This window comes from Rhineura floridana, chromosome 18, assembly GCF_030035675.1.
Source record: "Rhineura floridana isolate rRhiFlo1 chromosome 18, rRhiFlo1.hap2, whole genome shotgun sequence".
Taxonomy (NCBI): domain Eukaryota; kingdom Metazoa; phylum Chordata; class Lepidosauria; order Squamata; family Rhineuridae; genus Rhineura; species Rhineura floridana.
Window position 1 is genome coordinate 14,416,962 of NC_084497.1, and position 24,250 is coordinate 14,441,211.

The 24,250-nt window shown below is 44.1% G+C and overlaps 2 protein-coding genes across 7 annotated transcripts in view; one reads left to right on the forward strand and one right to left on the reverse strand.

Annotated features, from left to right (window-relative positions):
- The window catches only part of KCNAB2 (potassium voltage-gated channel subfamily A regulatory beta subunit 2), a 137,329-nt gene extending 119,601 nt beyond the window's left edge, over nt 1-17,728 (reverse strand). For 2 of the 4 annotated variants that reach the window (XM_061600964.1, XM_061600959.1), the window contains exon 1: nt 17,642-17,728. The gene's annotated coding sequence lies outside the window, so the exon portion shown is untranslated. Of the gene's footprint in view, nt 1-14,509; nt 14,560-17,457; nt 17,544-17,641 lie in introns of those variants that run through there. The other 2 variants (XM_061600960.1, XM_061600962.1) reach the window with 2 other exon arrangements.
- A 2,189-nt stretch (nt 17,729-19,917) lies between these two features.
- NPHP4 (nephrocystin 4) overlaps nt 19,918-24,250 on the forward strand; it is a 172,056-nt gene continuing 167,723 nt past the window's right edge. For all 3 annotated transcript variants that reach the window (XM_061601417.1, XM_061601422.1, XM_061601421.1), the window contains exon 1: nt 19,918-20,112. The gene's annotated coding sequence lies outside the window, so the exon portion shown is untranslated. The remainder of the gene's footprint in view (nt 20,113-24,250) is intronic.

Sequence of the window (24,250 nt, forward strand, 5' to 3'; positions counted from 1 at the left end):
AACTCAGATGGCTTTAAAAGAGGGTTAGATAAATTCATGGAGGGAAAGGCTTTCAATGGCTACAAGCCGTGATGCCTACGCTCTGCCTCCTTAGTCAGAGGTAGTTTGCTTCTGAATACCTGTTTCTGGAAACTGCAGGAGGGGAGACAGTGCTCTTGTGCTCAGGTCCTGCTTCCCATAATGGGTATCTGGTTGGCTGCTGTGAGAGAAGAATGCTGGGCTGGATTGGCCATTGGCCTGATCCTCCAGGCTCTTCTTATGTTTTTATCTCCACTAATTCCAATGCGCCCCTCTAGGATACACACCTTAACGTGGTGGTAGGGTTTGAGAGTGCAGAAGAAGCTGAGAGCAATGGCGTCAGGAGTCTAGACCAAGAGGCTAAGCTCCTAGCAGGGGCACCCAAGGCGGAATGGTCAAAGCTGAGACACCAGACTAAGATGAGTCCAAACACTCATTGAGAAGGGTGTTGGAAGTGGGGCAAGAGCAACTCCTGTTTGGGTTCTTTTGTTTGTACAGTAGGGCCCCACTCATATGGCGGGTTATATTCCGGACCCCTGCTGAAAAGCAAAAACCGCTGAAAAGTGGAACTCATTGAATAGAATGGCGTGCGACGCCTGAAAACCACTGTAAAAGCGGAACAAGCGCCGTATGAGTGGGGCTTTAGTCTAATTGCATCTAATTGAGACTGCTGCATTAGCGAAGCACTGTTAATTTTTTTTAAATTTAATATTATTACAGTCATAGACCAGAAAGTTTATGTAAAAGCTATGTACAATTTTAACAAAATATACAGAGACAACAATCATAATAAAACAGTAAAAACTATGGAACAATAAAACAGTTACATGGAATAGCAGGAACATCTGAGGGGGTAGATACCCTTCGAGCTGATTGGGCCGCAAAAATGTATTTAGCTACTAGCAGGGTAGTATCCCTGCTAGCCGCAGACAAAAGATAAAAAAGTAAGCGGTCGAGCGGTTTATGAGGGAATTTATTTATAATATGTGTTATAAATTTAAAATGAATATCATCATATAAAGAACACTCAAAGACGACGTGAAATAAGGTTTCTATGGCGCTGACACCACATGGGCATAAGCGATTTGCATAAGGAATGCGCTGGAATCTACCTTCTAGTAAGGCAGAATTGAGACAGTTGAATCTAGCTTTCATAAAGGCTAGACGATATTTGGGGATCGTGAGGTATTCTAAATAGGGGGCACTAAGTAATGGCGCAAAACTTAAACCAAAGTGAATAGGGGAACAGGTTGAAGTGGCTGCGGTGATGGAATTTTGAAAGTCCATGTCACTGATACGAGTCAGGATTGAAAGCTTAGCTGACTTTGGATCCTGAGACGCCAGATGTTCAATTGAGAGGCCAATACTTGCAAGATAGTTTGTAAATGTTTGGGCCCATTTTGAAATGAAAGGATCTTCCCAAAGTAAAGGGAGATAACCAGAAGAATATTCATATGACATTTTAAGCCAAAATTTTAGGGCAGCCATCCAGGCTTGGGACTTAAGGGAAGTTAGACCAGTTTCTAACCTGAGGACCGCCGATGGAACACATCTTGGAACACCTAGAATTTGTCTAAGAAATTGGGATAGAACTGCCTCCATTGAGGGATTGAAAGCGCCAATCCATAAAGGTACCCCATAAAGAAGTTGGGAAATAGTTTTAGATCTGAAAACCTTAGTGGCTGCCGGGATATATTGTCCTCCTTTGGTGAAAAAGAATCTTCGAATGCCATTGGCTGAATTTCGAGCGGTAGAGATGACTCCTCTAATATGGGGAGTCCAAGACAGTGATGAGTGAAATAATAACCCAAGGTATTTAAAATGGGAAACCTGTTCAATTTTATGGGTATTGATTGTCCATTCATGAGTAGGAGAGTGTTTAGCAAAAGCTAATATCTTAGTTTTTGAAAAATTTATAATCAATTTATTTTCATGACAATAGCTCATAAAAGATCTAATTAAGCGTTTAAGACCAACTTTAGATACGGATAAGAGAGCAGCGTCGTCTGCATACAATAGCAGTGGACAGTGCAGGTTCGCTAGTTTGGGGGGTGAAAATCCGGGGATTGACAGTAAAGAGACAAGTCATTCATAAAAAAATTGAATAATAGCGGGGCAAGAATGCAGCCCTGTCTAACTCCTTTTGTTGTATTAATAGGATTTGTAAGATGTCCTTCACGACTACACCTAACACGAAGAAATGTGAGGTGATGCAGTCGACTAATTAGAAACAGGAGTCGCTTATCAATTGTAGATTTAGCAAATTTTGCCCATAGTATCTCCCTGGGGATGGAGTCAAAGGCCGATTTCAAATCGACAAAGGCAACAAACAAGCCATTTCCCCAACGGTTCTTATATTTTTCGGCTAAGTGATTTAGGATCACACAATGCTCAATCCCAGACCTCCCTTTCCTAAAAGCTGCCTGCTCTCTCCCGAGAATGTTTTCCTCCTCTAACCAAGAGGAGAGTTTCCCTTTTAAATAGCAGGCATAAAGTTTACCAATGATGGAAAGGAGGCTAATTGGGCGGTAATTTGCAGGGTCCTCAATGTTCCCTTTTTTGAATATAGGGATTACTATGGATTCGAGCCATGACTCAGGAATACATCCCGAGTTATTGATTAAAGTAAAGAAATTTGCAAGGAGAGGGGCCCACCAAGTTTGGTGGGCTTTCAGCATTTCAGAGAGAATATTATCGGAACCAGGAGCTTTGCCGGATTTCATGCAGGCAATCAATACGGCAATTTCTTTTTGAGTTACTGGTGGCCATGTGGGAAGATTTATTGGGTTGTCAAAAAGGCCTGCGTTTGCAGTCTCATTGCAAGCAGAGAAATTTTTTTCCCAGAGATATGGAGATATGTGGCAAGGGGCCGGATTTAGTGGTCTCAAAGAGCCAGAAACAATCCCCCAAAAACACTGCGAAGTTTTTGTCCTGGAAGCTTGGATTAAGGCTTTCCAGTCTTCATGCATCACCTGCCTTTTTTTGGTGACTATCATTTGCTTGTATTTCTTTTTGATAGTGAAATACTCAGAGGGGAGGGTAATTAGATTTAGCTGTCGGTAATGGTGATATATCCGTCTCAACTGTCTCTTGGCGCCTAGGCAATCCTTATCAAACCATCTGGGAGTACCAAGGAAGGAAGGAGCCCTTAAAGAAGATGATGACATCGTAATAGTGGCTTTGAGGTTTGAGGTTAGAGACTTATATGCCATCAACGCTAAATTTGGATCGGTGGCAAAAATGATCTCCTGCTGCAAGGACAAAGCGGAGGGGGAATTTAGAAAAGAGGTCAGTTTTGAGGCTACATTGGGAGTCCAAAAGGTCCTTTTGTGAGTGAAATAATTTTTTGGATTGGCCATTGGATTGTGGGTATGGAGCAATCGACCCATTACTGGTAGATATATAGAAAAAGTAAGGGGAAGGTGATCACTGTCCTGTCTAAAGCCAACAGAAAAGTTTAAAATGAACTCAAACAGGAAATGCGAAATTAAAACATAATCGATGACGCTACATCCTAGGCCAGAAATGTAGGTGACTTCCGCACATGGATCTATCTGGTTGTGGCCATTCAGCATTATTAGGTTGTGGCTAGCAAGGAATCGATTTAAACATATAACCCCATAATTTATCTTAAGATCCTTAGAGGACCGGACATAGGGTGGTAAGTAGGGGGTAGTGTCCTCGCCCCCCCCAGAGGTTTGATGCAAATAGTGCATCATTGTGGGGGCCAGACCTGGCATTGAAGTCACCCATCACAATACAAAGCGTAGCGAAGCACTGTAAAGCGAAGTGCTGTAAAGCAGGGACCTACTGTATTCCAGAAGGAAAATAGAGGTAGGGTCCTCCAGCTGGCTAGGCTTGCCTACCTTTACCTGTGCTCTTCTCTGCCTAACTTCCTTCTGTTGTAAACCGATATGCTCAGAGGAGACATCTTTGTCTTTGCTCTCTCTCCTGAGCCATGAGGGCAATATCCAAGTCTGGGCATTGCACCTCCAACTTAGTTAGAACTAGGTATGCCTTTCCTTATCTGCTATTTATTTCTATAAATAAAGTAGCTGTTCTTATTTTACTAAGTCTTAAGACTCAGTGATTTAAATGCAGGGTAAAAGCCTGCTTCTTAGGTAAATACACACACTGAGTTACTCTGCTCATATCCATAAGAACATAAGAAGAGCCTGCTGGATCAGGCCAGTGGCCCATCTAGTCCAGCATCCTGTTCTCACAGTGGCCAACCAGGTGCCTGGGGGAAGCCCGCAAGCAGGACCCGAGTGCAAGAACACTCTCCCCTCCTGAGGCTTCCGGCAACTGGTTTTCAGAAGCATGCTGCCTCTGACTAGGGTGGCAGAGCACAGCCATCATGGCTGGTAGCCATTGATAGCCCTGTCCTCCATGAATTTGTCTAATCTTCTTTTAAAGCCATCCAAGCTGGTGGCCATTACTGCATCTTGTGGGAGCAAATTCCATAGTTTAACTATGCGCTGAGTAAAGAAGTACTTCCTTTTGTCTGTCCTGAATCTTCCAACATTCAGCTTCTTTGAATGTCCACGAGTTCTAGTATTATGAGAGAGGGAGAAGAACTTTTCTCTATCCACTTTCTCAATGCCATGCATAATTTTATACACTTCTATCATGTCTCCTCTGACCCGCCTTTTCTCTAAACTAAAAAGCCCCAAATGCTGCAACCTTTCCTCGTAAGGGAGTTGCTCCATCCCCTTGATCATTCTGGTTGCCCTCTTCTGAACCTTTTCCAACTCTATAATATCCTTTTTGAGATGAGGCGACCAGAACTGTACACAGTATTCCAAATGTGGCCGCACCATAGATTTATACAACGGCATTATGATATCGGCTGTTTTATTTTCAATACCTTTCCTAATTATTGCTAGCATGGAATTTGCCTTTTTCACAGCTGCCGCACACTGGGTCGACATTTTCATCGCGCTGTCCACTACAACCCCGAGGTCTCTCTCCTGGTCGGTCACCGCCAGTTCAGACCCCATGAGCGTATATGTGAAATTCAGATTTTTTGCTCCAATATGCATAATTTTACACTTGTTTATATTGAATTCCATTTGCCATTTTTCCGCCCATTCACTCAGTTTGGAGAGGTCTTTTTGGAGCTCTTGGCAATCCCTTTTTGTTTTAACAACCCTGAACAATTTAGTGTCGTCAGCAAACTTGGCCACCTCACTGCTCACTCCTAATTCTAGGTCATTAATGAACAAGTTGAAAAGTACAGGTCCCAATACCGATCCTTGAGGGACTCCACTTTCTACAGCCCTCCATTGGGAGAACTGTCCGTTTATTCCTACTCTCTGCTTTCTGCTTCTTAACCAATTCCTTATCCACAAGAGGACCTCTCCTCTTATTCCATGACTGCTAAGCTTCCTCAGAAGCCTTTGGTGAGGTACCTTGTCAAACACTTTTTGAAAGTCTAAGCACACTATGTCCACTGGATCACCTCTATCTATATGCTTGTTGACACTCTCAAAGAATTCTAATAGGTTACTGAGACAGGACTTTCCCTTGCAGAAGCCATGCTGGCTCTGCTTCAGCAAGGCTTGTTCTTCTATGTGCTTAGTTACTCTAGCTTTAATAATACTTTCTACCAGTTTTCCAGGGACAGAAGTTAAGCTAACTGGCCTGTAATTTCCGGGATCCCCTCTGGATCCCTTTTTGAAGATTGGCGTTACATTTGCCACTTTCCAGTCCTCAGGCATGGAGGAGGACCCGAGGGACAAGTTACATATTTTAGTTAGCAGATCAGCAATTTCACCTTTGAGTTCTTTGAGAACTCTCGGGTGGATGCCATCCGGGCCCGGTGATTTGTCAGTTTTTATATTGTCCATTAAGCTTAGAACTTCCTCTCTCGTTACCACTATTTGTCTCAGTTCCTCAGAATCCCTTCCTGCAAATGTTAGTTCAGGTTCAGGGACCTGCCCTATATCTTCCACTGTGAAGACAGATGCAAAGAATTCATTTAGCTTCTCTGCAATCTCCTTATCGTTCTTTAGTACACCTTTGACTCCCTTATCATCCAAGGGTCCAATTGTCTCCCTAGATGGTCTCCTGCTTTGAATGTATTTATAGAATTTTTTGTTGTTGGTTTTTATGTTCTTAGCAATGTGCTCCTCAAATTCTTTTTTAGCATCCCTTATTGTCTTCTTGCATTTCTTTTGCCAGAGTTTGTGTTCTTTTTTATTTTCTTCATTCGGACAAGACTTCCATTTTCTGAAGGAAGACTTTTTGCCTCTAAGAGCTTCCTTGACTTTGCTCGTTAACCATGCTGGCATCTTCTTGGCCCTGGCGGTACCTTTTCTGATCTGCGGTATGCACTCCAGTTGAGCTTCTAATATAGTGTTTTTAAACAACTTCCAAGCATTTTCGAGTGATGTGACCCTCTGGACTTTGTTTTTCAGCTTTCTTTTTACCAATCCCCTCATTTTTGTGAAGTTTCCTCTTTTGAAGTCAAATGTGACCATGTTGGATTTTCTTGGCAATTGGCCAGTTACATGTATGTTTAATTTAATAGCACTGTGGTCACTGCTCCCAATCGGTTCAACAACACTTACATCTCGCACCAGGTCCCGGTCCCCACTGAGGATTAAGTCCAGGGTTGCCATCCCTTTGGTCGGTTCCATGACCAACTGATCTAGGGAATAGTCATTTAGAATATCTAGAAACTTTGCTTCTTTGTCATGACTGGAACACATATGCAGCCAGTCTAAGGAAGGTTTTTTGTTCTGTTTTTTTAAAAATAAAAATGGAGGGACAAATGGCTTTCTTGCTACCAAATCAGAAGCCATGGGTTATTTTTTGGCTTATAGGTTGTTTTGGCTTGTAAGGGAAGAAGAAGCAACACCTCCTGGTTTAGACGTAATGAGAACTCAGGCATTCATTGTTTGTTTATATCAGGGAAGGAGCAAAGTGGGAAAGATTTGGAACTGTCCACAATAAATGATAAGCCAGAAACTGTGCCTTATTGTTACATGTGAATGCAGCCAGTGCGGCCAGCACTGAGCTAGATGGACTTGGTACGAGGCTTAGTGTTCAACCTCCCAGCATCTCCAAGTATGGCTGGAAGTTGACCCATTGAAATTAATGGACATTACTAACTTAGGTTCATTCATTTCAACAGGTCTGCTCTGAGTATGGCTTAATTGAATACCACCTTAAAACATTGGGTAGGCTTGAATTGAGAGATGTTGCACTTAGGCAAAAGCACTGCGGTTAAAGGATTATTTAATAAATAAATAAATAAATGGTGGGGGAGAGGCTGGCTTGAGAACTAGAACTTAAGGTCACCAAGTGAAGTTGGCTGGCAGGAGATCCAAGACCAATTAATGTAAGAACCCACAAGGTGTAATTAACTTATGGAGCTCATTGCTACAAGATGTAATGACCATTAGCTTTTTTTTAAAGTATATAATGGATTAGGTTAAAAAAAATATACCACGAGACAGGTCTATCCACAGCTGTTAGCCATTATAACCAAGAGTAATCTCAACCTTCCCAAGCAACACAAGCAAAAGACACTGAATACCAGGTGACAGAGACAAAACTTTAAATTCAGTGTGCCAAGAGTTTTATATCAGGCATCTAGTTCTTGGTTTCAGCTCATGCAGGACCTCAATTCACCTTCCTTGCTTTATCTCAGCTTTGAAATGTGTGCAGGCAAGGATATTATAAGCAGCTGATTTGGGCCAGAGTGACAGAGCAGTCTGCTACTACGTTTGGCATACAAGAGAATATCCTGATGCAGGACCCGAAACTGGGGCAACAAAAGGAATGTCCTGAAGTCAGAAAGAGAAGCTGCCAGAACAAACTGGTGCTTTGCTGGAGAAAGCAAATTTCCCTGTGGCTCTACGGACAACTTTCAACACAGGCTGAGTCTTGTGCCGTTATGCACAAGAGGACATTTGTGTGCATGTATGGGGGAAGGACAGACAGTCCCTTTAAGTCACACACAGGGAATCCTGCAAACATTGGATTTTGAAACAGTGGGATAGCTAGACTCAGTAGTCCCTTTGCATCCACATGTAGAATTGTGCAATCGTAAGAATCTTGTTACAGGCCATCCTGTGATTGCTCAGTGTTACACCACACTTTGCACTGGGAGGTATCTTCCTCAAAAGACAGTTCATCCGATTTACTTATTTGTATTTTGGTAGGAGATACACAACTTTTCTTGATCCACAGTAAGAGCAAAGGAGCATAATACAGCAGCGCAGTTCTTTACATTATGTCACACTGTTGTGTGACCAAGAAACAGAATCCATCCTAGGGATGAGCAGGGTTAATTCCTAACACAACACACACAAATTAGCGTGTAGTCAGACCATTAGTCTGTCTGCTTTAGCTGTCAAGATGTGAGGCAAGGATCTGCACCAGCTATGCTATGCACAAGTCTTTTAATAGAGGATGCTTTTTTATACCACATTTATCTGCAATAGCCTGTTTCCTTTTAAAAAAACAATAGCAAATCTTATTATTTCATAGCTTTGTTTAAAAACATTTGAGAAACTTGTTTAGCTTCTTGGAGCCCCATATCATGATGCAATTTCTTTAGATTTGGCAATATTTAACACAGAAAATGCAGTTACTTGTACCACGGATAAAGCCACCATTAAGAGCTATTATGTGTATTGTTATTTAATTTTTGCAGATTGTATTTTGTATTGTTTTATTGATGCATTTTTATATTTGTGGTTTTTGTAAGCTGGCTTGAGGGCCTTTGGCCAAAAGGCGGGGTATAAATAAACTAATAATTATTATTATTATTATTTGAAATAAATAAAAATGATTCTTCTTTACTATAGAATCTATAGCGTCCCAGCACAGTGCTTTAAAGAACATAACCCCCCCACACCCCACATAGGAAGCAAGCCTAAGTATGGGAAGCTAGTGTCAAGTGCACCAGATCCAAACCCTTTTCAGGAGAGAGGCTACTGTGGGCTGAGGGAAAACAAGCTTTTAAAACAGTTTTACTTATACCACCTTTTTGGCCAGTGTAACTTTCGCTGGGTTGCCAAATCACATGACTGAGCTGAAGGTAGTTAGGATCCAGCACAAGTCCATCCCTGCCTGGTCATGACTCCACCACACCCCCAGAATGCCCCCTTGTTTTGAACTTACACTGGTCTTGATTTGAGCCAGCTTTGGCTAAACCAGGAGAAAGGACTTAATGCCAAATCCTAACTTGCTCACCCCGGTGGATCTTGGGTTTGGATTGTCCTCTTAGTCTGTTGCAGCAAAGCCCACAAAGAGTTGTAGTCAATGTTAGGCCTACTCAGAGTAAACCAACTGAAATTAATGGCCATGATTAACATAGCCCCAATTAATTTTTTACTCTTCCCTGAGTAAAGGTTTGTTGTATATAACCCAAATACTCTTGTGACATCTGAAAAACTGTTTGTTGGTCTTTATGACGGCACAAGACTCTTCATTGTTGTTTAATTTCTTTTATTTTTATTTGCAGTAATACCTTGGTTAGCAAAGTGAATGTGTTCCTGGGCGTTAATTCCTTAGCAGAAACTTTGGTACCAGAGGTAGCATTAACATCGAAAAAATAGGGATAGTTTCCCATACCTTCTCATAGATGGTGTGGGGCAGCTTCAACAGGGGCTTTAAAGGATGTCAACCTGGCACCTTCCCCCTCCCCCCTTCTCCTCTTCTGAATTGTATTGGATCCTTCCCTCCCCAGCCCTGGGAAAAAGCAAGCGATCTCTTTAATGCAAAGCAAACACACAGGATTGTTCATCCCGCAGAGGCTTCTCAGTTTACCCATAGCAAAGCAAAGACACAGGCTGGTCAGTTTCACTTGAAAGTTCATCTATAGCAAAGCGATGCTAGTCAGTTTCACCTTTTAAAAAACCTTCCTTAACAGGGGCTTCATTCTTGGATAATTTCTTAACTGAGGTATTACTATATTTATTAAAACATTTAGTTATTTAATTAATTAGTATAACATTGTTATCCCTCTCTTCTGGGGAAAAGCACCATTCAGGCCATCTTATGATGTTTAAAACTGCAATTTCATAAAAACAAACAAGCAAGGAGACAGTTGAACCCAAGCATACAAAGATGATTGGCTGCATATAACAAAAGCCTATCAAGAGAAAACTATATTTAGTAAAACTGACAGAAAACAGCAAGGGGTTAATGGGGCAAGGTGTCCCATAATCTAGCTGCAGCCACTGATTATATGTGTCCTAGCTGTCATGGACAGAGTCAGACTCTGGACTTTCAGCTTGATTATAGCCAACGGCTTTAATCCAGAGGTTAGCAGTGGAATGGAACTCAGACCAGATTACACAGCAAACAACTTTGAGATCACTACAATGCACTGCTTGGCATGGCAACACATGAAGATGTCACAAGACTTGAAAAGCCCCCCTTTTGAAGGATGGGGCGGGCACTACTACTTGCGTGGGATTCGTCTCTCTCTGCTCAAGACTGAGCAAGCACACAGGGACTCCAGTGGGGAGGCTGGCTAATGGGTCCAGTCTGTTCACGCCTGTGCAGCCAAATGATGTCCATGGCAGGGGAGATGACTCAGCCCAGATCTTCCCATGACTCCACCTCTGGCACCCTCTCCTGGGCTAGGGTGGATCAGCAACAGGAGGCTGGCCTGGCAATGAAACAGCCACTGGAGGCGACGCAATGGGACAGACTGGCAGTTCAATTCCTATATCGGCCAACACCTCGAGAGAAAGGCTGTCAGCAGGCGTTTCACTTGGCCCTTCCCCAGCTTCCTCACCCAATGGTCCCAGACCACAGGGCCCCTTCTCTGGATCCCAGACCGCCGCCTCCTCCATAGACCAGTTCTGCCAAGACTTCACCATGGGGCTCATGCCAATATGAGGACAGACCTCCATTCCTGAAGAGGAGCTACTTAGGCTTACTTACATCGTGGTATATGGGAACAGAGGGGATGTGTCAATCGTGATAGACAGGAACAACGGCGCTTCAGCATCCGGAAGGGGGGAACTGGCAGGAGTGAAGAGGTGACTTCACATAGGTGTTCTGTGAAGGAGTTGCAGGCATAAGAACAGAGCTGCTTGAAGAAGAACTTCAGGCAGCTCAGAGTGACGGGCAAATGTTTAACAAAACAACCCTGAACAAAATTACTTGGAAATAGGGATGGAAAAAATACAGGCATACCCCGCTTAAAGTCGCTTCACTTAAAGTCACCTCGCTATAACATACATGCTCCATACTCCCCCGTACGCTGCTTAACGCACGCGTGCTTCACAATTACGGACACTTAATGGCATGACGCCAATCTGAAATTTGGTTCTGCAGCAATCTGAGATTTAAAAAAAAAAAAACCCACCAAAATCTTCATGAAAGTCCTCCAGCATTTTAGCGCAAATTTTCCCTAATAAACACGGTTTTGTATCCAGTTTTGACTCATGCACACATTTTGTAAGCCATTTCTCCTAATGCATTTCTGCATCGCAAAATTCGGGTAAGTGTGAAATTTGAAGGGTGGCTGTCAAATTTTGGTCCTCATATTGTTTTGGAAAGTGCCAATTTAATAGATTAGGCTTTAAATGTAAACAAAATTGCATTTATCCTTCATAAGTCCCAGTGTTCTAGTGAGGTGACTCTCTGGCAAGTGTGTTTAAGACTGCAGCCTAAAAGAGGCTTGAAGAACAGCCACATCCCTCATTCCTTTGTGGGCAACTTTCTGGGGGTCCCATGCTGGTGGTGGGTGGAGCAAGGAATGCAACTTTTGCCACAGTAGGCTATATCCTCCAAGTTAGGTTACTGCAATGCGCTCTACATGGGGCTGCCTTTGAAGACGGTTCAAAAACTGCATGCAGTGGGCAGATTGGTAACAGGGACCAGATGGTTTGAACATATAAAACAGATTCTGGTCTGCTTGCATTGGCTGCCTGTATGTTTCTGAGCTCGATTCAAGGTGCTGGTTTTAACCTATAAAGCCTTACACAGCTTAGGACCACAATACCTGACGGAATGCCTCTCCCGACAGCAACCCACCCATACACTACGCTCAACACCCAAGGCCCTCCTCCGGGTGCCTACTGCGAGGGAAGCTGGGAGTCTGGCAACAAGGGAGAGGGCCTTCTCAGTGGTGGCCCCCAAATTATGGAATGATCTCCCTGACAAGGTGCATCTGGCACCAACACTGTTATCTTTTTGGTGCCAGGTCAAGATTTCCTCTTCTCCCAGGCATTTTAGCATGTGTTTTTAAATTGTTTTTTTTAAGGGTGTTTTTAAATTTGTATATTTGTCTTTAATGTTTTTAGTTGTTGTAAACCACCCAAAGAGCTTTGGCTATGGGGCGGTATACAAATGTAATAAACAACAATAATAATATCTCAGCCTTGCAAAAAAGTCACAGGTTTCAACATGCATGCATCTCTCCACCCAGGCAGACAAGCCATCATTACAGTTCAAAGACACAGTTTAGCCAGGCACAAGCATTGAATAGTGTGCAGAGCAAGGCTTGTGAGGGGTGTATCCTGAGGTGGGGACATGGCCTAGGGAAGAGTCTTGTGGGCCAGATAGGGGCCTGAGGTTATCCATCCCATCTTGGCCTAAAAGAATGTTTACTAGGGCTACAATCCTGAGTCCAAGTACCTAGTAGAAAGCCCCAATGAACCTAACAAGGCTTACACATGACAAGACACGACCAGGACAGCACTGTAAAAGGTTTAATCTCACAGTGGATTGCACTGCACTTGTTACTGAATAGCCTCAACCACAAAAGCATTTGGCAATATTCTATTTGGCAATATTTAGCTATGAGTATGAGAGGGCAGCAGTGAACTGGTATTTTGAGTCCATGCACAGGAGTAAAGAGATTTGGCTTCTAGAGGCCTTGTGCACCCGTGTGAGATAAACCACAATCCAAAATCTCACCAAAGTAAGATTTTACCATGAAAGGAACCAAAAGACAGGCTTTCCCAGACAAATAAGTATGCCCCAAATGATCATTTATTAACCTTGCGCCCTCCACATCTTTTGAACTACAACTACCCTAAAACATATGCAATCAGCATATTGCAGCTGTACGGAAATGCTTCACCTCACTTGAAAAATAAGAGACTATGTTCTGACTAGTGAGACTCCAGGCTAACATTCATTGTTGTATACATTTCACTGTATATTAAATGCAAATTATTAAGCAATATATACATTTCTAAATAAATAAATAAATTATACCCTGCTTTCCCCTTCTACAAAAGAATTGTTCTAAGCAAATATAAATGCAAATATAAAAGCAACAACCCTGAGATCTTCCAGCTGGAGCTGGCACAATAAATATACTCTTAGATTTTACATCCCCGGAATCTGAATCCTTTCATTCTAACGCTTAGAAAGGAAAAGTCTATTTATTTATTATTTGATTTATATCCCGCCCTTCCTCCCAGCAAGAGCCCAGGGCGGCAAGCAAAAGCACTAACAACACTTTAAAATATCATAAAAACAGACCTTAAAATACATTAAAACAAAACAACTTTAAAAACATTTTTTAGAAAAAGTTTAAAAACACCTTAAATAAAAAGGGTTAAAAAATATTGTTTAGGAAAAAAAGGTTTTTTAAAAAAACATATTAAAAAGCAATTCCAACACAGACGCAGACTCAGAAGAGTTCAGAATCCAGGGATATGTTCTTCATTCGCCAGAGGTGAATGAAGCTTACAGACCATCGATCCAAAAATCCACTCCTGGTTAAGCCAAGATTTCATTGGTATATTTATATATATGTATGGGGGCGAGGGGTCATGTTAAACAATGAGCTAGAATCCTTGCAGATTTAATTCCAATCACCCAGAGATCTACCAGAAGGTTCAGATCTGCTCATCTCTATTTCATCTATTATTCTTATGAGAGAATGTTCAGTTCCGTCATTCCATTAAAAAAAAGGTCACACTGCTTCATTAATATCCAGATTGTATGCTGGAACATACTAGCAGGCTAAGAGAAACGAATTAAATAATTAAAGGTACATGGAAGGCTAAAACACCCCACTCAAACAGAGGCTATTCATCTGCATCTCTGTGTGATTTACTGCTCAGGCCTTGCCTCTTCCTCTGCCAACATGCTGGAGGTGAATTTGCTTCTCTTCTGCAGGACACGAGATTGGATGGTCCAGAGATTCCAGAGATGCAGCAGAATGATCTACCCTCACAGGAGGCTGCCTGCTGCATCTCTGCAGGAGTCAGTGCCCTGGGCTTGCGTCCTTTCAGTCAAGAGGCATTTCCAGATCAGTGACTTGTGCAGAAACATAAGACGCAGGCTTCTGTGAGCGTGGATAATCCTTTGTCACTCTAAAAATAGATTTTTAGGGATGCAGGAGTGAAAGGTGCTCCCATTTTAATTCAGAAAACAGAATGCCTCAGCTGCATGGAGATCGGCCAATACTGCAATGCTTAATAGAAATCAGCCAAGCCAATGCATCCTTTAAGATTATAAATTCAATAACCAGCTGAAGCTGAAAATTCCAGGAGATCCTAACCTGTTGCTTTCTTGGCTCTCTTCCTGCTTTGGGGCACACATTGCAATAAGCTCTGCTAATACCACCTCCTCTTGCATGATACAGATTTCTGAATGATTCAAGTGATGCCCAAAGAGCTTGCACCGATGCTACAGCAGCAACTGACAAGCAGTTTCCTGGCAAGCATTAGCAACGCCGGAGATGGGGAAGAGGTTAAAGGCTGGATGTGGTAGACAGGAAGTTGAGTAAGGAGGGGGTGGAACTCAGCTTTCCAGTTTGCAGAAAAGGGTTAACAGGCAAAACAAGTCAGAAAGCAGAGACTTTTGTGGGGACGGAGGAGGAAGCCCCTCTTGGCAAATCTTTCCATACCCATGAACAGCTCTGCAACTAAGTTTGCATGATGCAGAACACATATGTTAAAATGATACTCATGCACTTCCCCCCATCTACCTTCTCACAAGTATTTTTATTAACCTATCTTTGGCATAAACTGTTAGTTTCAAAATTATTATTATTATTATTATTATTAATTAGACTTATATACCGCCCGACTAGCAATAGCTCTCTGGGCGGTGAACATAAAAAATACAGTAAAATCACACCTTTTTTTAAACACGGTTGCTTAGAGACACTTGTTAAGTCACCATAGGTGATTAGGTACACAATGATTTACAAACTTGCACAGAGTTGCTCTCTAGGTTGGATTTTCTTGCCTTTAAACATGAGGTTGAAATTTGCCTAAGCAGCCCTGCACCCAAATGTTCTTTTTCTGTGGTACAGAACAAGGGGCTGAAGAAAGATTACAGGAACTTGGGGCTTTTATGTTTAGAAAAAAAGGTGAGTAAGGAGCGGCATGGCAGAAATGTATAAAATTATATATTAGAGAAAGTGGATAGTGAGAAGTTTTTCTCTCTCTCATATATAATGCTAGAACCTGGGGACATCAGGGCCGTATTAAGCTGAGCAGGGCCCCTAGGCTGATTGGTGTTTGGGCTCCCCTTCTCCTCTTAGGCAATATTTTTTCTCAAACCCCTTACAATGAACCCTGCCTATACATACAGTATGCACACACAAACCGTGAAGATTAAAAACAGCGATCAATACTAAATATCGGCGCAGTGCGCAGGCGCAAATAAAATGTTTAATGGACTGTTTTTATTTGGCTGGTGTGCATTACGTCTTTTAAACCATCCTTTTAGAACATTATGAATGTGATTGCAAAGTGCAAACATTTTCTTTTTGTACATAATGAAAAATCTATATTATTATTTTTTTTAGCTTATGCACGGGCCCCCAAGAGCTCCGGGCCCCTAGGCTTCAGCCTACTAAGCCTAATGGATAATCCGGCCCTGGGGGACATCCAAGGAAGCTGAATGTGGGAAAGATGAAGGCCACACAAAAGGGAGGATCACACAGCACATAATTAAACTATGGAATCTACTTTACCGCAAGTGCTACTGAAGGCTGACACCGACAGCTTTAAAATGGGATTAGAGCAACTCATGGAAGAAGATAAGGCTGACAATGGCTACTAGTCATTATGGTTGCATATAACCTCCAGTTATCAGAGGAAATACACTCCTGAACAGCAGTTGCTGGCAAACAGGAATAGCAAGCACCAGTGCTGGCGGTATAAGTGCCATTGAGCTCATGTCTGCTTGTGAACTTCCCACTGACACATCTGGTCAACCACTGTGAGAACAGGGCACAGCCACTTATGAAATATTGCCTGCATACTGTTTTTATTGTTTTTTAGAATTTGTAAGATATGGCTTTATTGCTCACATCCACGTTATACGTTAAAAGTGTTCTTATGTCACTTTAAATAGTCATGGCTTCCCCCAAAGCATCCTGGGAACTGTACTTTGTTCAGGGTGCTGAGAGTTGTTAGGAGACCCCCTACACCCCTCACAGAGATACTATTCCCGGAGTTCCATGGGAAGAGTTAAACCACTCTGGGAATTGTCCCTCTATGAGGGGAATAGGGAGTCTCCTGGCAACTCTCAGAACCCTTAACAAACTACAGTTCCAGGATTTTTTTCGGGAAGCCATGACTATTAAAGTGGTATAATAGTACTTTAAATGTCTGGTGTGGATGTGACCAATTGTTTTTAGAATTGTATCTTGTACGCTAATTTGAAGGCCAGGAAGCGGTTTATAACATAAATAATATATATAATCAAGGAAAAACCTGGTGCCCCCAAGACATTTTGGACTACCTTGGCCATGGTGATGAACTGTGTGGTCCAAAACATCTGGAGGGCACCAGGTTGGCAAAGGCTGCTTTATTCTACCCCCAGGAGATGGAACAAAGCAATGCAGGACAGCAATCACCACAACCGTGTCGTTGTCACTTTGCAACACAGCTACTATCCAGTGGTAGCTGCTTTTGGGGCTCAGAAGCAGGAAGACACCAAAACGCTTTGTCCTTTTCTTAACGCCAAGCAGCCATCGCACCGTTTGGCCATCGGGAACCCCAAAGGTTGCAGGCCTCGGGCCGAGGTAGGGCAGGATTGCATTCAGCGTGCGCTTCCCACAAGGGACGAGCAGGGCGGCAGCCAGTCAGCCACCCTCGCACTGCCTTTGGGCTCCCGCAAGGGGAAAGCACTCGCTGAGCTCCTCGCGCACCGGCCGCGGGCTCCGGCGGTGGAGGAGGAAGAAGAAACGCCTTCTCACTCTGGGAGCCTTTTTCGAGGGAGGAGGAGAAAACGAAGTTACAAAAGACGCGGCGCCAAGGGAGGACGCCAAGTAGACCCCTTCTTGCCCCATCATCTCCGGCTGACCCTGGGCTGAGGCACTGCAGAGGGCGCTTGCAGAGGGGGAGAGAGGGTGACAGATCCCGGGGACAGGGCAGGGCACCCAACAGGACTGCGGCGCCCCTTCAGCGCTTGCAGGGCAGGAAGCGTCGCAGCGCAGAAGCAACCGTGCCTGCCGTCTCCCGCTCCCCCCAGAAAAGGCACCCCACATACCAAGCACCCTTCAACTTCCTGCCAAGGGCGCTTCCCTCCACCGCAGCCGCCCGTGCAAAAGGACCGTTCCCCAGAGGGCCCCGCTGCAAAAGCCTCATCGCCCTCCTTCCCCTCCCGCCCCATTACAAACAGACCCCTCCTCCCCCCCCGCCCCATTGCCTCCCCCCGCTGAGTTTCCCCGCACCTGCAACGACAGCAACGGCAGCAGCACAAGCGGCGCACCGCCAGCTCACACCATCTTCGCCCGCGTGGAAGCAGGGCTCGCCCCCAGAGCTCCTCATTGGCCCCAGGGCCACGTCAATCAGGCGCATGCAAAACGCCGGGGCTCTGCGCGGCGGCGATTGGCTGGCCGGAAAGCGCCTCCCGGTGACCGACAGGCTGCGCAACCACAGCGAGGCCTGCATCTCCTCCGCCATCAGCATCTTCCCAAGGCTGGGTACCCATTGGTACCCAGGTGCCCTCCTGCATCCCTTCACCCAGAGCATCCTCCCCGGAGCGCCGCATTCATTCCCTGCGGCGGGGGATAATGCGGCGAGGCCCTGTGCACATTTACCTTGGGGTGAGCCTCCTTCCCCCCAAAACACGGTGGGACTTGCTTTCAAGTTAGCATGCAGAGGGTTCAGCACAGAGTTAACTTGGGAGATTCACTGCTATAAGATGTAGAGATGGCCACTGACTAGGATGGCTGTCATCTGTAGTGGGAATAGAGTTAAATCTATCTATCTATCTATCTATCTATCTATCTATCTATCTATCTATCTATCTATCATAGAGTTAAAACTTGATGAATTGTAATTGTTACCTAGGAGTAAGTTCTGCTGAACACAGTGGAGCTTCCTATCCATTCTTACCAGAAGGATCAGGTTGTAATTCTAGGCACTTTGGCTGGGTATTTAATGATTGTCCTACTTAGAGTAGACCCATTTGAATTAATAAACATGGCAGGCTTAGGTACATTACTCTGAGTAGGACTTAGTTTAAATGCAACCCAATGTATTTCAATGGCAAAGGGCCCAAGGATCCAGCATTGTTCTTCCATCCAGGTCCTTCTGGGAAACTCACAAATAGCGGCACGACCTTGTTTAAATGACATTGACCCTGTGTCTTTAACGACAGCCAAACATAAAAAAAACTCCATTACTAGTTTTCTATATCTTATTTCCTTTGTTTTAGGGAGGAAAACGGCTTCACCATTTTGCTGGACTCCAACTCCCATCAGCCATAGCCAGCATGGTCAATGGTCAGGTAGGATGGGCGTTGAAGACCAGCAACATCTGAAGGGCCCCAGGTTGCCCTCCTCTGTCCTAGAGGTTGTTGCTGAGCTGATGTTTGGATTATGAAGTGTGAAGAAAGGGAATTTTCTTCCCTGCATTTCCCTAATTTGGACTTGGCCATCATTTACTCCAAACTAAAAGTGCGTTCAGGACTCAAGGAAGGAAACATTTATACACACAGGAACACCTAAGGAATGTACAGGATCCACTTCTACAAGAAGTAATGATGATGATTGTTATTACATGTTTATACATGTTATCCATCAATATGCACAGCATTTTTCAAAGAAGAAATCCCTGCCCCCGGGAGGTTACAGTTTGAAATGTGTGATGCTGAATACTGGTGTTTTGGTTTTTTTTAAAGGATTCAACGCATGCTATGGGAGGATAGTAGCTTTAAGGTGTGATAACCAAACAGCAGCACCAATACATGGCCACAACTGGTTAGTGCTGGTGTAGCATAGGGGTGAAAATTAGTCTCTCCCAAACCATAACCATCCAGCTGTCCCTCCAGCAGCCCCAACTTTCTTTGTTGCAAATCCTTACAAGCACAGAAGGTGGGCCAGCATTATAACCGTCCCCCATACTGTAGATGAGAAGCGAGTGAGATGGCGCTTAAGTTGGCCCCAGAACGTACTATTGCCACGGGAAGCCAGTTTGATGTACTGATGGCTAGCATCGGGCCTGGGTTCAAATCCCTTTTCACCCCCAAAGCTCACGAGATGACCCTCAGCCATTCACAATCCATCAGCCTAACCTACCCCGCAGGGTTGTTGTGAGGATAAAAGAACATGGTGGTGGGATAGCCATGCACGGTGACTTTTGGAGGAAAGGCTGATATATATAAACGGGACAAATAAAATAATAATGGGAGAAAGGGGCGTTTGACCTGCTTTCACTTTAGCTGAGGGGGCAGGGGAAAAAAGGAGGAATAAAGCCACTAATAGAAATTAATTAATTAATTAGATCTGTTGTTAAATACACAGGCCTGCTTCCCTTCTGCTACAGCTTCCTTTCCCTTTTTTTTTCCCGCGCGCGGGATTTTCGGCCCACGCGAGGCCACGCCCCTTTCCCTCGTTGCCGCGGTAACGCCTATGCTTCTGCAACCGCCGCCACGCCGGCTCGGATCGTACCATTTCGTAAACGTTCGAGGGGGTGGCCGAGGAAACTTACGCCCCTAAGGAGACAGAGCGAGAGCGTGGGGGCGGGGCCGGAGGGAAGAGAATAATGTACATATAGGGAGACGAACGCTACTAGCGGGAAGGAAGCGTCTGGGCTGTGAAGGGTTGCTCTGCCTTCCCCTCCCCAGTAGGCAGGTGGCTCGGGCCGGAGAAGATGGCGGCAGCTGCCCGCCCGAAGAAGGAGAGCGTGAGAGTAGCAGGTAAAAGGCAGGGAGGGAGAAGCGGGGAGCGCACCCCTTCCCGTTCGGAGAGGAGAGCGCGCTGATTGGCTGCCTGGGTTTCCCCTTCCTCGTAAGCTTTGGGGCCACTTTGCTTTGCCCTTCTCCCATTGGGAAAGTAGAGGAGCCCGCTGATTGGCTGGCAGCTATTTCCCCCCCCCCCGAGCGTTGAGGGCCACTTCGCTTTCCCTTACCCCCCCACAGGGAAAAGGAGAGGAGACCGTTGATTGGCTGACAGATATTCCCTCACGCCAACGTCGGTGTGCTGCCCTTCCCCCATTGTTCCACCTGGTTCTAGAAAGCCCTTTTCATTGGCTCTGCCCACCCCCACTTTAACTCCGCCTTCCCCTCAGGCCCCTCCCCCATCCCCCGTGGATCTCACTCTTTTCTGTCATGAAACAATCCCCCCCCCACTCCTTATCACTCCTGGCTGCTTAACATATGGTAGAACTCAGTGACAAGAAATTACTATTATTATTATTAATTTGTTAGTCACCTAACACATGCTTTTGATCCTAGGAATAATCTCTGAAAGTCAAGTCTAGTCTAGTATGCCTAGTGTATACTTTTATGCGGTGTTTTTATACACATTTTAGCACTCCCCTTTTGTATAGTTTATGTACAGGCTAATTAATAAATTCCATTCTACCTTCATTGTCAACATAAAAAATAGTCTCTAGGTGACTTAGAAACAATAAAAATACGTAAGAACGCAGCAACCAGCAATGCACTAATAAGGCAAGAGCCTCAATAATTGCATCAACGGCAACAGTGAAAACATAGGCAAAAGAGAGGCCATGAGTTCCTGTCACAATCCACCAAATACCTGGGGTGAGAGGGAAGGTTTTAATCTGGTGCTGAAAAGCTGTTAAAGGTGGTGCCAGGCAGGCCTCCTTCGGAAGAGCACAAACCACTCCACTGTCACCACCCCTCTGGACATGTAGATTGTGGTTGTTGTTATGTGCCTTCAAGTTGATTATGACTTATGGTGACCCTTTGAATCAGGGACCTCCAGTAGCATCTGTCGTAAACCACCCTGTTAAGATCTTGTAAGTTCAGGTCTGTGGCTTCCTTTATGGAATCAATCCATCTCTTGTTTGGCCTTCCTCTATTTCTACTCCCTTGTTTTTCCCAGCATTATTGTCTTTTCTAGTGAATCATGTCTTCTCATTATGTGTTTCATCATTTTAGCTTCTAGTGACAGTTCTGGTTTAATTTGTTCTAACACCCAATTATTTGTCTTTTTCACGGTCCATGGTATGTGCAAAGCTCTCCTCCAGCACCACATCCCAAATGAGTTTATTTTTCTCTTAGCCGCTTTTTTCACTGTCCAATTTTCACAGCCATGCATAGAGATCAGGAATACCATGGTCTGAATGATCCTGACTTTAGTGTTCAGTGATACATCTTTGCATTTCAGGACCTTTTTAGTTCTCTGATAGCTGCCCTTCCCAGTCCTAGCTGTCTTCTGATTTCTTGACTATTGTCTCCAGTTTGGTAAGGACGTTGGTATGTAGATATACCAGCTGAAATAATCTTGGTGCTTATGATGTAATGTTCAGAAGAATAATATCAGGAGGCTTGCAAGCGATAGGGCTGTTTAATTAATTTGAAACATGCAAGCTGCAAGTCAAAAAACAAAAAAATGTACAAAAGGGACAGTAAGGGGGAGGGCATTTTCCATTTAATCCCTCAAGTGTCTAGCAAGGTTTTTTCCCTTTAAAGTGAGTAAATTCATGTGCATCACCCATTTTCTTATGCTTGCCCATAGTGCCGCGATTTACAATTCTGTAGAACTCAAAAGCTTGCCCACCAGTTTATTCATTCATTAAATAGTGTTCCCGCACCTTTCCTCCAAGACAGGACCACAAGACAACACAGAATACATGATATAGAATTTAATATAAAAGCATAGAATAAAAACAATCTAAAATCAAAAACATTTTAAACACAAATCAACAGCACTAAACAATAAGCATCATCAGCTCCAGAATCAACATCAAATTAAGACCCCAAAGCCTGGGTGAAGAGATAAGTGTTTAATTTGCTCTTGAATAAAGCTAATGTGTAGGACACAGAATATATAACATAAAATGTAATATTAAAATATACAATAAAAAGCAGCCTAAAATAAAAAATAGTTTAAATGCAAATAATAGCACTTAATAATCAGCATCATCAGCTACAGAATCAATATGAAACCCAAAGTCCTGGATGAATAGAGAGGTGTTTAATTTGCTCTTGAATAAAACTAATGTGCAGGACAGCCAGATATAGAATCATAGAATAGTAGAGTTGGAAGGGGCCTACAAGGCCATCAAGTCCAACCCCCTGCTCAATGCAGGAATCCAAATCAAAGCATCCCCAACAGATGGCTGTCCAGCTGCCTCTTGAATGCCTCCAGTGTCGGAGAGCCCACTACCTCTCTAGGTAATTTGTTCCATTGTTGTATGGCTCTAACAGGATTCTGCAGGATTCCAGTTGTAAGTGTTCACAGACATGCTGTGGGCCACCTGAATGAAGCTTGCAGACTGCAGTTTGGGGATCCCTGGTCTGAAAACATTTAGAGTGCACCTGGTTTGGCAAAGGCTTTTCTGTGCCATTGACAGGGGTCCTGGGGGTACCGCTCAGATTGTGTGCCGTTGCTTCAGTAGTGTTTGGCCACATTCACGCCATTGATTTATTACACTATTATTCCACTTTAAACAATCATGGCTTCCTCCAAAGGATCATCGAATCATGGAATAGTAGAGTTGGAATGGGTCTATAAGGCCATCTAGTCCACCCCCCTGCTCAATGCAGGAATCCAACCTAAAGCATCCCCAACAGGTGGCTGTCGAGCTGCTTCTTGAAGGCCTCCAGTGCTGGAGAGCCCACTACCTCTCTAGGTAATTGGTTCGTTCCATTGTCGTATGGCTCTAACAGGTAGGAAGTTTTTCCTGATGTCCAGTCGAAATCTGGCTTCACTTGGGAGGGAGCTCCATAAATGGGGTGCAGCCACCAAGAATGCCCTGTCTCATGTCATGGCCACAATTCTGAAGGGGGGTATTCTGGGAAAGGTGCTCCATCAAGTATCTGGGTCTCAGGTAATTGAGGGCTTTATCCCTGAATGCAAATAGGGATTTGTGACGCGTCGGTGAGTCTTAATAGAAGTACTGTCCTGTTGTAGATTTTGAATTCTGTTCCCTCACAGATCTGCTTGCTTTTTTACTCTTTTGCTGAACGGGTCTCACAGTTCTAATAACAATACCTCAGGCAGAACCAGGGTTTTAAAGGACGTCCTGGTGGCAGCAACCCATTGGGTCTGAACTTCGGGTTTTGAGATTTGGATGAGCAGATGGGCCTGGCATGGTTATCTGAGACCAGCAGCTGGTGTGGGTGGATAAATCCTGTGTTCTCAGTTACATCCATTCAGTTTCTCTGTAATGACCAGAGTCTGTTAAGAGTCACTCTCCTCTTCCAGATGTCCTATCTAGCAGTGGCCGGTCAGATGTATAAAATAACCGGCTATTGTGCATGTTCGTTAACCAGGCCTCATGGAGAATGTGCACATAATCCTTCCATGAAGAGCGAATTGTGTGCATTTCCCGGTCAATATACATAATCTCCAACAGGCCTTCAGAATTGTGGACATATCTCCTGAATTATGTACATTCTCTCCAGCCAATGTGCATGTTCTGTGGTCAGTATGCATAGTCTCCAGGAAACATTTTTTGTATCTCTTGTTTAGAAGTGAACAATCTGTGCTGCCCAGGCTGCTTCTGGTCTGCTGCCTGATCTTGCAAGGCCCAATGATCAGCAGAGTAGCAGGAAGGGTGTGTGTCCGTCCAGATAAAGATACTATTTCCCCCTGTAGTCCAGCCCCCTTTCCACCATTCTCACCTGCTCACCAGTCAGCTGAGCAGCACAAGGAGAATAACAGGGAGAGGAAAGCATTAAACCTTCCTTGCCCCTACCACAATTCTGATGGAAACTGTACACACACATGGCTACTGGTATTAGTCAAGCAAAAAGCTTAATATTAGCATAGGATCAATCACCATCGGACTCGCAGGGGAGGGAAGATTTAACCAGCTGAGGAGGGGTTACCCAGCGGAAATATAAACATTTCCAGAGGCAG